Genomic DNA, 11995 nt, shown 5'->3' on the forward strand with positions numbered 1-11995 from the left:
TAGGACAGCAGGCACTGCCCCGAGGAACTTACAGTCTAACAAGCGATTTTCCAGCTGATGTCTACGCCCATAGGCTTTCTCGTACAACCTCCACTTCGGCATTATAGTCTCTACCTATTCTTGTATCTTTAATCAAGAGCTTCCGAAAGCAGAGTGTCACAGTCCGGTCTGTGGAGAGCATGTAGAACATAATAGGTACACGCTCGAACACACCTGTGAAAGACCTGAGCATACATGAAGTACAAAGTTTGGCAGAGGAAAAAAAAACACCGGAACCCTATCAGTATAGAATCCAAGTACAAAGCGGTGAAATGCGCCAAAAAACGGTAAAGGACGCCGTGGGAAAAGCCCCAGGCAACAACCGATAGCTCCGCACCCTCGTAAGACACGCACTTCCCGAGCTGCCAGCTGGCCCCAGGGCGTGGAGTTCGACCACGAAGCCCTAGTCTCCTTGTGTTACCCTCAACCTAAACCAAACATCCCTCCGGGACGGTGGTGCCGGGGACGACAGAAGCTGGAAGCTGTCCCGCGGCCGCGGCGCACGGGACGGCGGCTGCTCCGCGACACGAGAACCCCAGGGCCACGCCGCGCCCGCGGACGCACACGCAGTTCGTTCCCCCCTTCTTCCCTCCGGGGCCCGGCCCGGCTGACGACGGTGATGCCCCAGACACTCGCTGAGCCCCAGCCTCTCCTTCGGGGCCCCCGCGCGCTCTCCGGCAGCTTCAGACCCCACCAGCGCCTCTCAGGTGAGGCAACCCGCGGGAACGCCGGCACATAGAGGAGGACCCCGGTACACGGCGCTGGACCGATCCCCTCCCCGCCACCACCACCCCGTCGGCGACGGTTGCCGAGCAGCGCCGGAGCCGCAGAGGTGGCGGCGCCAGGCCCGGAAAGGGATGGAGAACCTGGCTGAAGGAGCCCGCTCTCGGCCGGTATTCGCTTCCCCGCCGCCGCGGCACCCGTTCAGCCCCCGCATCACCCTTACCCGAGTGCCAGCGCCGCTGGCGGGGCCCGCGCCGCCGTCGCCGAGGGAGCCGGGCGCGGGAGACGCCGGGGGCGAGCGAAGTGGGAGGGGGACGGGAACGCAGTGCCGAGGGGACGGGGACGGAGACGAGAGCCCGCCGCCGCGTAACGGGGCCGCCGCCGGCCGACTGAAAGGAACAGGGCGCGAGGCACAGGCAGCGCGCGCGCGCGCGCCGAGGGCGGGGAGCGGCGCTCGAGCAGCTGACAGAGGGCAGCGGCGCGCGCCCAGCGCTCCCCGGCAGCTCGCGCGCCCCCTGCGAACGCCCCGGGAAGAGCTGCGCCGCGAGCGCGCGCCCGCGGGGGCAGGCAGCCAATAGCGCGCGAGCCGGGCTCTCGCTGCCGCCGCGGCGCCCTCGTCACCGTGCGCCGGCCCCGCGCATGCGCGCCAGGCTGCCGGCGCACGGACCCCTGTCCCCGCCCAAGCTCCGTCCCCACTGCCGGGTCGGAGCGGTTGTGGTGGAGCCTGCGGGACGGAACTGGCGTATTCGCGTCTGCCGGAGCGGCGGGATGGGGAGCAGCGTGCTGCCCAGTCCCTGCTTCTCCGGCCATTCCGAGAGTCAAGGGCATGGAGCACTGGGAGGGGGGCGCTGCATAGGCCCTGTAGGGTCAAGCCCTCTCCGCAGGTTCACGTCTTCCCTCTGGGGTCGTCTCTGTGACCTGGGCAGTGGTTGGTACCTGCGAGCAGCGTTGGTCGGTGCCCGCTGAGAGCAAGGGAATGGGGTAGGCGATGTCCCGAGCCCCTGTGGTGCTCGCTGAGGGGCGGGCATAGAGGCAGGTACTGCACCGTGCCTTGCTGGTGCCCGCTGAGAGCTGAGGAAGGGAGCAGGCACTGCCACGGGGAGTTCTCTTCCCGCAGCGCTAGATCTTGCCCAGAGAGTGCCTTGGTATGGGTGGTTTGGGGTTTTTAATGCCCCAAACCCAGAGATCTCACAAGGTTTTGTGTTAGGAGACTGAATGGTCTGGGAGAACAGGCCTCGGGGACGTGGTTAGGGATCCCTGGAGATACTCAAGGTCTGTTCTGCCCGAGCACCCCAACTGATCTGAGAGTTGCTTTAGCACAGACTTGTTCTGCTGCTGCAGTTGACCAGAACACTCCTTAAAACATTACAGCAGCTGCAAAGTTTCAGGGCATTTAATGTAACTATGATTTCCTCACCGTTCACCTGGGAAAACTCTACACGCTTCCAAGCGTGTAATGTGTGCTGGGAGGGCTTCAGTGTCCCTAAGAGGTGAAATGATAGGTGCAGGAAGGTAGGACGTGAAATGTCCTAGTCACAGTGTCAGTCACAAATGTCAGTGTGCACTGATTGTGTGAAAAGCAGAGCTGGCAGGGATATAAATTTGTGACTACCGCATCCTTCCACCCTTCGCACTGTTAGGAAAGCTGTCGTGTGCATCGGTGCTCTGTCATGGATTTGTTCACATTTGTCTTCACCAGTTTGTTCTGTGGGCCCTCTGTTGTCTTTTGGGGTTTTTTGTTTCTTTTTTCTTTTTCTTTTTTTTCCACCAGAACTAGCAAATACAAATGTGTTCACAAGGTCTATGAAGTGTCCCTTGGTTTTCTTCTGACTTCCAATGTTATGGGTCAGTTCCCTGCCAATATAGAGCTCAGGGCATTTGGGGGACAAAGCAAATAACAGTTGGGAGACTCGGTGCCCTCAAGCCAGACAAAAATCAGGGCTAACTTAAATGGGTTATTTTATTAATATGCTCATGGTGATTTCAGTTGCAGTTACTATGTTGTGAAATTAAATGCATCTCAAGTGAGTCCTTACTGCAATGAGGATACTACTTCTGGGTTCTTTGCTTTCAGGTCCATGACAGTCTGTGTTATAGGTATACTGCTTTAAAGAAATCAATACAGTGCTTAGTATCCACTGAGATCTTGGTGAGTGAGATGTGATCCATCTGCACATGACTTGGACAGTCATGAGTAACTTCTATTTGTGCCCTAGTACTAACCAAGCTGTGGGAGCTCCTACTGTCAGCCACATTTTTATATTGAGGACTTGGTGACCTGAGCAGTGCTAGGCCATGACATAATTGGAGAAGGAAAATGGAATCACCATTGAGAGTGATGAAAAGCTACTGAAGGAAGTGCTTCTACAGAACACCAACTTTTCAGCAATGCTAAATACAGCAAGTATGTAAGTTTAAAAGTACATTTCCCAAACTAGACTAAGAGCTAATTTTATTTTTTCACCACAAAAAGCTCATTGTTAAGGGTAAGACCTCACTTGGGATTCCAACACAGCAAGGTCAGAGCCTTTGTTTGTGGATGCTCCTAAACCCTCCAGAAGGAAATTTACAGTAGGGGAGGCAAATTGCAGTAGAATGTTGTGATACTCCTATGATTAGGAAATACATTAAACATTTCTGCAATTGCAAGGTGGAAGCTTTTCATGCTAGCTCTCCAGTGCACATTGTCTAGTGCTTCATCCCACAACCCTAACAAATTGCTTTTCACCAATGCAGACTCACAGACTACTAAGTCAGGTAATTCCTTCCATTTGGCAAGAAGCACTTTCACCTAGCAGGTGGAATCTCAGCAGGGCAACTCTAGTTTCACTGTGATGACATCCTGCCACCTGTCTCAGAAGTTACTCTGAGTAGCAACTCTAGTTGAAATGTAAAGATATTTTACCTTTGTCTCTCAGATATACAAGCACATACTAGAGTTCTTGTTTAATCCTCACAGGAAACAAAATCCTGCTTCTGTGACCTTTTTTCTTTCTCTGTGCAATGTTAGCTGTCTCCTGCTCTCCACCGGTTCCAGTGCCATAAGCAGCCTTAATGGTATTGTGAAAACACCTTACTTCTTAATCTTTTGAGTTGAACAATGGAGTCAAAGCCTTCAGAAGCAAATTCAGGTCTTAACTATCATAGCAGTAGAAGTGAACTTGAAGAATCACCAGAGTTGGAAAATTATTTTTTTAAATACTTACAGAATTGATATGGGGATTTTTGTTACGCAGCAATTTTGATTTTTGGTTATGGGTTTGCTAAGCACTACTTATTTATTGCAATTGAAATGCTCTTGCAAATACTTACAAGTGATGTTCCATTCTACAGTGACACCAGAGTTAGGTCACAGACTCACTTGAGTTCCTCTGTATGCACCTCAGATTGCAACATTTACTTGCTTCACGCCAGGTATTCTGCATTACCCCTACAAACCCGTATGTCTCAAACACCACTAAAATCAGCATCAGGAGAGGGCTACAGGCATTTTCTTCTGTACCTGATACAATGAATACCATTTCTAGAATGATTAACCCAAGCTTTATTTTTCAGTACGGAGTAGGAATAAGGCAGGGATAAGAAGAGCTCTAGAACCAGTATATTGATGAAATAAATGTAGAAATTGCATGTGAACAAATGAAACCAAGGTGGGAGGATGCTATGTCTTTGTCTCTCTTAATTAAAGACTGTATATACTGGGGAGGAGGATGAGTTGGGAAGGAAAATGAACATCTAAACCAGTTTGTTTATCCTCCATTTAGAAGTCAGCTTGTTTTGAATACTCAGACACTGCACCAGTCAAGAAAGCTGCCTGCTTCTATCTGCACAAATGCAGCTGGAACAGAAGAATTAAAGAAAACTTGTCACCAGGGTTAATGGAAAATCAACCCACAATAGCAGGGTGATTATAGAAACTTTCAGTGGTAAATATAACTTTTTAAAATGCTAGGAATATTACCAGTCTTTTAATATAAAAGCAAAGTTCTTCAGTTCTAAGAAAAGTTTGAAAGAGTCCATTGAATATTTCATTCCTAGCCCTCAGAATGCTTTCTCCATTCCTGCTTTCTCTGCTGGTTTGAAATCTGATCTTGCACTTGTTAAGACTCAGTATGAGATAAAACAAAGCTTCAAGTAATTGAAAACAAGCAAACAAAACCCAACAAAACACACAAGTTCTGATGTTATAACAAACTTTTAAAAACATTTATCTAAACTTACATCTTTGTCCATTAAAGAGTATCACCAAAACCCATATTTTTCAGTTTCCAGGAAACACCAGCAAGTACAAGTGCAAACCAAGGTAATGGCTCCTCCTTCACAGGAAAAAGCAAAAAGCAAAACAAAAAATGAATTACTGAGAGGCATTGCTGTTAAAAGATTGTTAGAAATGCTTCAGCATAACATACAGAACTAGTACTGGCAGCTGCAAAGCAACACAACACTTTTGTGTCCCATTTATCAAAACATTTTCCTTTTCCAGCTTTAAGCAGGTGAAACCACAACAAACATTGCACAAGGACTGTTTATCTGTATCCAAAGCATTTCAGCAAAGTGTTTATATGAATCAGTGTAAACTTATTCTTTCGGGACACCTCCCCTTTACAGTGCTTCACTCTGCATTCTGGCAGGGCTTGGTGTGGCATTCCACTTCGTTCTTGTTTATAGAAAGCAGAGAATGAAAGGTCAAAAGGAGTGAAGTGCAAACACTATTGAAATAAATTGAGCAGGTCACGTAATCACAAATCACATTGTGGATGTTCAATAAACAACAGAAATGCCTGTGGTTATTTGGAAAATACTGGTGCACTGTGGTGTCTCTTCTGGGTGACTGAAGCAGGAACAGCTTCGCTATCCCAGCAGCAGTCTGTGGTCTCAGCAGAACATAGACGATGTGTTCGCAATACTGCAAAGACAGTACTGTAAAGGCAAGGACAAAAGGATGTCCAAGCCACAAACGGTACAATTATGTAAACAAAATCATTTGTCCCTGCAGAGGAGTAAACAAAATACAAAATTATCTTAAAGGTGTGATTTGGATCATCCAAAACTATGCACAGAAAAAGCTGCTTCCATATTAAAATCCAGTCATGCAACTTGCATTACAAACTGCACTTGCCACTGTAGGATCCCCTTTCAGTTGCTCATTACAGGAATACTTGATTTCATAAATTGTCATCTGGCTGGACTAGCTTCAAAGCTCTGTCCTTTTTCTTTCAAGCACTCTAAGTTTTGGAGTAAGAGTTTCAAGTTTGTCAGGATTATGCTGATTATAAGGATGTGCCTTTCACTTTCATCTAAAAACCCACTCATTTATCCAGGCTATTGGTATAAGGAGCCAAGGGGGTATATAGCTTTTAGAATCAGGTTTTTCACACCCTCAGAACCATTGTATAAACAAATTGAGTTTTGCACCTATGTTTTCCAACCAAATTTCCCAAAGATTATAAAAGCATTGCATCTACAATCTACTATTTCAGTAGAATCTAATCTGAAACTCCATTCCCGGTCAACTTTTCTACAGAAACTAAAAGAAGGAAGTCTTCCCTCTGGTGTTCCAGATCATCTCTGTGCATCTCTTACTCCTGGAAAATCTAACACATCCTTACAGACAGACAACTCATTTTTGCACTGTAAAAGACTAGGAGAGACAGCATTTCTAGAGCCAAGTGGTAATTACAAACATCTGAATATGCTGATGTAGCATCACTAAGATGTTAATTGCCACAATATTTCAAAGTATCATCACTCAACAGAGTTCTTGTGTCTGCATTGTTTGCATAGTGCATTAAGGCTGCCCGAACTCTCTCCTCTGGACACGATTTCCCTCTGGAAAAGATGTGCTTTTTCAGCATCAACACATTTTTACAGAAAATTCCTGAGCCTTACTCAGCTCCCGTTTCTACCACAAAAGCAAATGGGAGCATCATGATTATTATTCAATGCTTGACTGCAATATTGTTTCTTCAGTGTAGGTTTTAGGTTGTATACACCCACACACTCACAGGCAAATAAACAAAGCTAATAGGCTGACAGTATTTTTGTACACTAGGTCACTCTTCCTTGACCCTAGGATTTTGGATTCTTCCCAGAGTGGGTTATTTATCTTTGCATTGGATTGGACACTGTAATTTCTACTTGCTGATTTGGCTGCTCAGGTCAAGTTCCCTACCCCAATAAACTGTCTTAAATAAATTTATCATTTCTTGTATTGACACTCTAACAATAACATTATCAGATAGTTTTGAGGTATTCATGTCCCATGGAGAAGGAGAACTTATCTAGTGCCCCATCTGTGTGCACACAGGGTGTGGTGACTCCATTAGCTTTCTGAACAATGGATTTCCTGTGAAGGTAAACTTACACTTGAGGACAGCCTGGTCTAGTTCGCAGCCTGAAATAGAACTGTGGAACACTTTATCTGTGGCTTATAGTGAAAATACTGTTGCCTCGTCAAACACTGACCCCAGCTGTCCTCCTTCTCAGCACTGTCTTTGCAAATCATTTATGCACACACTCTCAAAGGATGATCAGCTATTAAAAGACCTGCCAGAGGAAGACTGTCTGAAGCACCAACTTAGTATGTTACATGAAACTCTGCAGAGTTCTGGACATATATACTGCTATAAACCAAAACCAGACAACACAAACATATCTTAGTTATGCTTAATTATTTTGTTTTGCTTTAAACTAATTTCTGTGAATCTATTATTAAAAGAATAGTTGCAACTGAAACAGTTCTTAAATATCCCAAGGGTATTCCAATGTTACTGCATCTACAGCACTTGGCACAAATGGAAAAACAGCTAATAAGCAAGCAAAAGCAATTTATCAGTTCTGTTCACTTATCAGTCCATTCTCGAATCACATGTCCCACATGTAACTTGAATGACCAGTTTTTCTTTCCATTAGCAAGTACATTAAGAAAAAGGATCTACCTCCTAGCAAGTGCCAGATAAACCAGACACTGTATCCCACCTGGAAATATGAAAGTTCCATACAGGGCCTTCATTTGAATTTCTCTCCTGTTTCCAGCAGCATCAGCACAAAGCGAAGACTGTGGCTAACAAACAAGCATAAAGCATGACTTTGTATCTCATAAAATAGCCTCCCTGCAGTCATAAACTATCTACCAGAGTAGAAATACAGCCTTCACCTCCACCAGCCCCCAGATAGAACAAGCCCTTCTACAACTGGGGTGCAGTATCTACTTGCAGCTCTGGGAATGGGTCTTGCTACAGTGACAGATATACTCAAGGCCTACTTTCTGACTTATTAAACTCCTATATCCCTTGAAAAAGCTCCAGCTGGTTCAGAGTATGCCAGGTCTTTTGGTGAGCACAAAGGGCTGGAGAGCTCTTGTGAGCATGCTGCTCTGGTGTGCCCATCTGGATTGGTTCTCTGCCAAACATCAAGGTCGTTCAAGGCTTTTGGCCTATCCTCCAGCATTCCTACTGGCAGTTCCATTGTAACCAGGAAACTATGGGGAGAAAGCTCAGGCTCAGTGTCACAGCACTGATCACAGCACTGTTACCAGGAACTGGCTATCTCACTTCTTCATTTTCTCTGGATTCTTTTGATGATCACTTCTAACCGCAGAGAAGGAAACTAAGATTCATTAGAGCTAGAGAAGCCAAATTATTTCAATTATTCATTGAAAAATGTGAAAAATGTGAGTTTCCTTACCAACCTTTCAGCTGTCCTAAATTAACGTCCAAGTGATGACTTCACAGCATCTCTGACAATCACACAGGTTTCTTTTTGACATTGGTAGTGTACCATTTTGAAAAGTCTGATGCTTCTTAGACGACTTGTTTAACCATCACTTTAAAGCTGCTTTCTCTTCTGCCAGTTATGCTAGGTTAGGCTGACTTGTGGCAGTGCCTTTAGCAACAGGAAAAGTTGCAGAGCACTGCCTGGTTTAGGACTTCATTACTACCAAAAGCAGGTACTGAGCTGGCCATTGCTGAGAGGAGGCTGTCAGACCCACTTTTGCTTTCTAGCAAACATATGTTTGACTACTGTAGTAGTGTTTTATTGGCACTAACAAGCTACCACCTGCATGTGAGCTTTTTTCACTTCTGAAATACAATTTGGATATGCAGCTGATGTCAGATTAGTATCATAGTATCATAGTATCATCAGGGTTGGAAGAGACCTCACAGATCATCAAGTCCAACCCTTTACCACAGAGCTCAAGGCTAGACCATGGCACCAAGTGGCAGCACAGCATTTTCATTTGCACAGAGCTATGCCCAAATAAATGCAGTATGTAAGTGAGGATTCTTGTCTCATTAGGACTGAACATAAGTGGACTTCTCTCTTTGTGCTCTTTTCTTCCTGTGTACCCAGCAGGAGGTTGGTAAACTGGACTAGAAACACATAAACAATCGATCTATCCTTACATTAGCAAAGGTAAACCAGAGTTCATTACCAGTCCCATCTAACTGAACTGACCTCTGCTGAGTGACCCAAAAGGTGACAACATATTCTCCACTACCCTCTGCCCTGGTTAGAGAAGCAGAACAGCCTTACTCAGCCTGAATGCTGTGTATTCATATCATGTTCCAATGAGTACCAATTTGTTTGAACTCTCAGAGCTGCCTCCAGGGAAGGGCTGTAGACAGCTTAGCTCTTCTGTCACTGGAGACATTGAGAACAAAAAGTTTACATGATTTTTCACAGACTTATTTTAAAACAAATTATTTCCCTTTGAAGTTTCTATTTCCTGTTGATCCTACAGCCAAGTTCCTATGTGGTAACAGAAACAGGAGTGCCATGAGAGGGAACTGGTAACAACAGACCTATGCAGACATGGGTTAACCACTAAGAAGTCAAAAGCATATTCATGGCAACACAGATATTTGAGCAGTAGGATTTATATAGCAGCTTTTCATCATTCTGAGGTCCCTCATCTGCCACTCCATAAAGGATAGTCACTATGCAGGGTGTATTCACACCAGGAAAAATTAAATTACTACTAACTTTATTTTTCTACTTTTTCTTTCACTCTTGTGTAGCATAAAACCTCACACAGAAAAAAATAATGCAGTTAGGGAATCAAAAAATAAATTGTCTTGCTGTGAAGCCCATATACATGTATTTCTACATACTGTCAATCAGTCAAAGCACAAACAATATTTGAAGGCATAAGCAACTAAGGAGTGCTTCCTAGAGGCACAGTCTTAGAAGATGACCAATAGCACTTCTTAGAAAGAGATGCATGTGCCCACTAGACTGACATTAGGTACTGCATGTTCAGGAAGAGCAAAGCAGCTTCTGTTCCCACCTAAACAAATGATGCAGATTGTGTCTCATCTGCCAACAGCTTCCTCTCAGTGCTGCATGGCAACCAGCCATACCTCACTCTCTCACCAGCAACACAACCATAAATATATATACCTAACATTTGGCCATTTCACCTCTTGAGACAGTAGGGCTGTGGTCACAAACAGACCTCTTCCTAAATATCCTTCATCAGAACATGCACACCGAAAAGAACATTTTAAATCTCTACTGTAATAGTTTCAGATGTTTCAAAATGTCCATGGGAATGAAACAAATAGCTGCTGCTGCCAGAATTGTTATTGGTGGCTAGTGCAGGAAATCTTCATGCTGTTTTGTCACTCTAAGTGTCACAGTCTTCTTCCTGTGATACTGAAAAGTATCCAAATTGGCTGAAAGCTAAACACATGAAGTGGCTTTTGCTACTTTTGTGGAATAATCATGCAACCTATCTTTCAGCACAAAACACTTGGCATGTATTAACCTGGCAGGACGAACTTGGTGTTAGATACACCTTACAAATGTAGGTGAACACAGCTACAGCAGATGAACTGGAATGAAGACATTTCTTCTACTAGCTCTGCTGTTGAGTTGTTGTGTGAACTTTGATCACTTTATTAGTCTGTCTGTCATTACCTCTCCTGCTGTCACCTGCAGAGTAGTGAGATTACAGTTATCTCCAGGGCAGCCAGCTAACATTTGCAAAGAGCTCCCAGATCATTAGATGGAAGGTTGCTCTCAGGAGACAGCAATGGGATGTAACAAGCATTGGCACTCTAGTTTCTCTTTACATGATATTGAACACTAGATTTTTGTCAGAAGTTATTGCAAAGTTCTATTTCTCTGTTGGCATGACAAACACTGCATTGAAGATTTTGGGGTTTAAAGTTTAAACCTTCAGCGAATGTAGGTGAGCTACTTTTTTATCATAAGATTTCATCACACACCCTAGTCCTGGGAGCTCTTTCTGGCTGTTAACAGGCTCAGTGATTCAACTCTCATCTCAGTAGATTTTGTATTCTCTGGTAATGCCAAATGATTTCAGCTTTTACTGAGACCCACCCTATGCAGGCTGTGACTGCAGGTTTTATTGAATGGGCGGAATATTTACTCAGCTGCAAAATTCAGATGTTACTTATTTAATAAGCCTCAAACAGTGCTCAGTAAATGACACTTGTATATTATTTTGGAAAGCACTCTGGGATCCCGCAGGGTTAACATATTTGTTGTTACACAGATGGCATTGCACAACAGATCTAGGACACTACTGACTTGAGCTAGAAGCTGGAAGAGAATACAAGGCTACACTTCTCAAAGTGCTGCTGTGTGAGCACCAAGGGAAAACTCCCTGGCTACCAGCTTTCTTAAGGAAAATGGCAGAAATGTGGGCATGGAAGAATGTAACTATAATCCCAGTGTTCAGTGTGAATGGCACTGAGCTCCATGCAGCTGTTTCCAGCTGGCACACCATGCACAACTTAAAACAAGGGCTCACAAGTTAAAAGATCAGGTAGCACAGAAGGCAGCTCACTGCAGGAGACCATCCAGCTTGCTTCCAGCTAATGGTGTGCTCTTGGCAGGACTTTTGTAAAGAATTGATCCTATTCCTTGACATCAAAAGGAAGATGTGAACTGGAATCCATGCTGAGGTGTGAGTGAGTGACAAATCATTCAGAAAAGTTTTGCATCCTATGCCCACACAGGGTTGATGGAAATTGGTAGAAAATGATTATTTGATAAAACAGCTGATGGCTTAAGTAATCAGTGGGCAGTGGCATAGGCCCCAATGTCCAAAGCTAGCACTGCGACATAGCCCAGCAGTAATGTGACTGCTTTGGAAGCATTTCACCCAACACCCCATGCACTGCCTGTGCTGTGGCTTGCTGCAGCATTCTCTGTGTCTGCTGAAACAGTGCTGAAGGCTCTGCAGTTCCCTGTAAGCTGAGAC

The 11995-nt window shown here is 45.0% G+C and overlaps 1 protein-coding gene across 2 annotated transcripts in view; it reads right to left on the reverse strand.

The window, feature by feature from the left end:
• FUT8 (fucosyltransferase 8) overlaps positions 1-1256 on the reverse strand; it is a 113656-nt gene extending 112400 nt beyond the window's left edge. For both annotated transcript variants that reach the window (XM_064144457.1, XM_064144467.1), the window contains exon 1: positions 986-1256. The gene's annotated coding sequence lies outside the window, so the exon portion shown is untranslated. The remainder of the gene's footprint in view (positions 1-985) is intronic.
• Positions 1257-11995: the final 10739 nt, after the last annotated feature.

The sequence above is a fragment of the Pogoniulus pusillus genome, chromosome 1 (genome assembly GCF_015220805.1).
Source record: "Pogoniulus pusillus isolate bPogPus1 chromosome 1, bPogPus1.pri, whole genome shotgun sequence".
NCBI classification, from domain to species: domain Eukaryota; kingdom Metazoa; phylum Chordata; class Aves; order Piciformes; family Lybiidae; genus Pogoniulus; species Pogoniulus pusillus.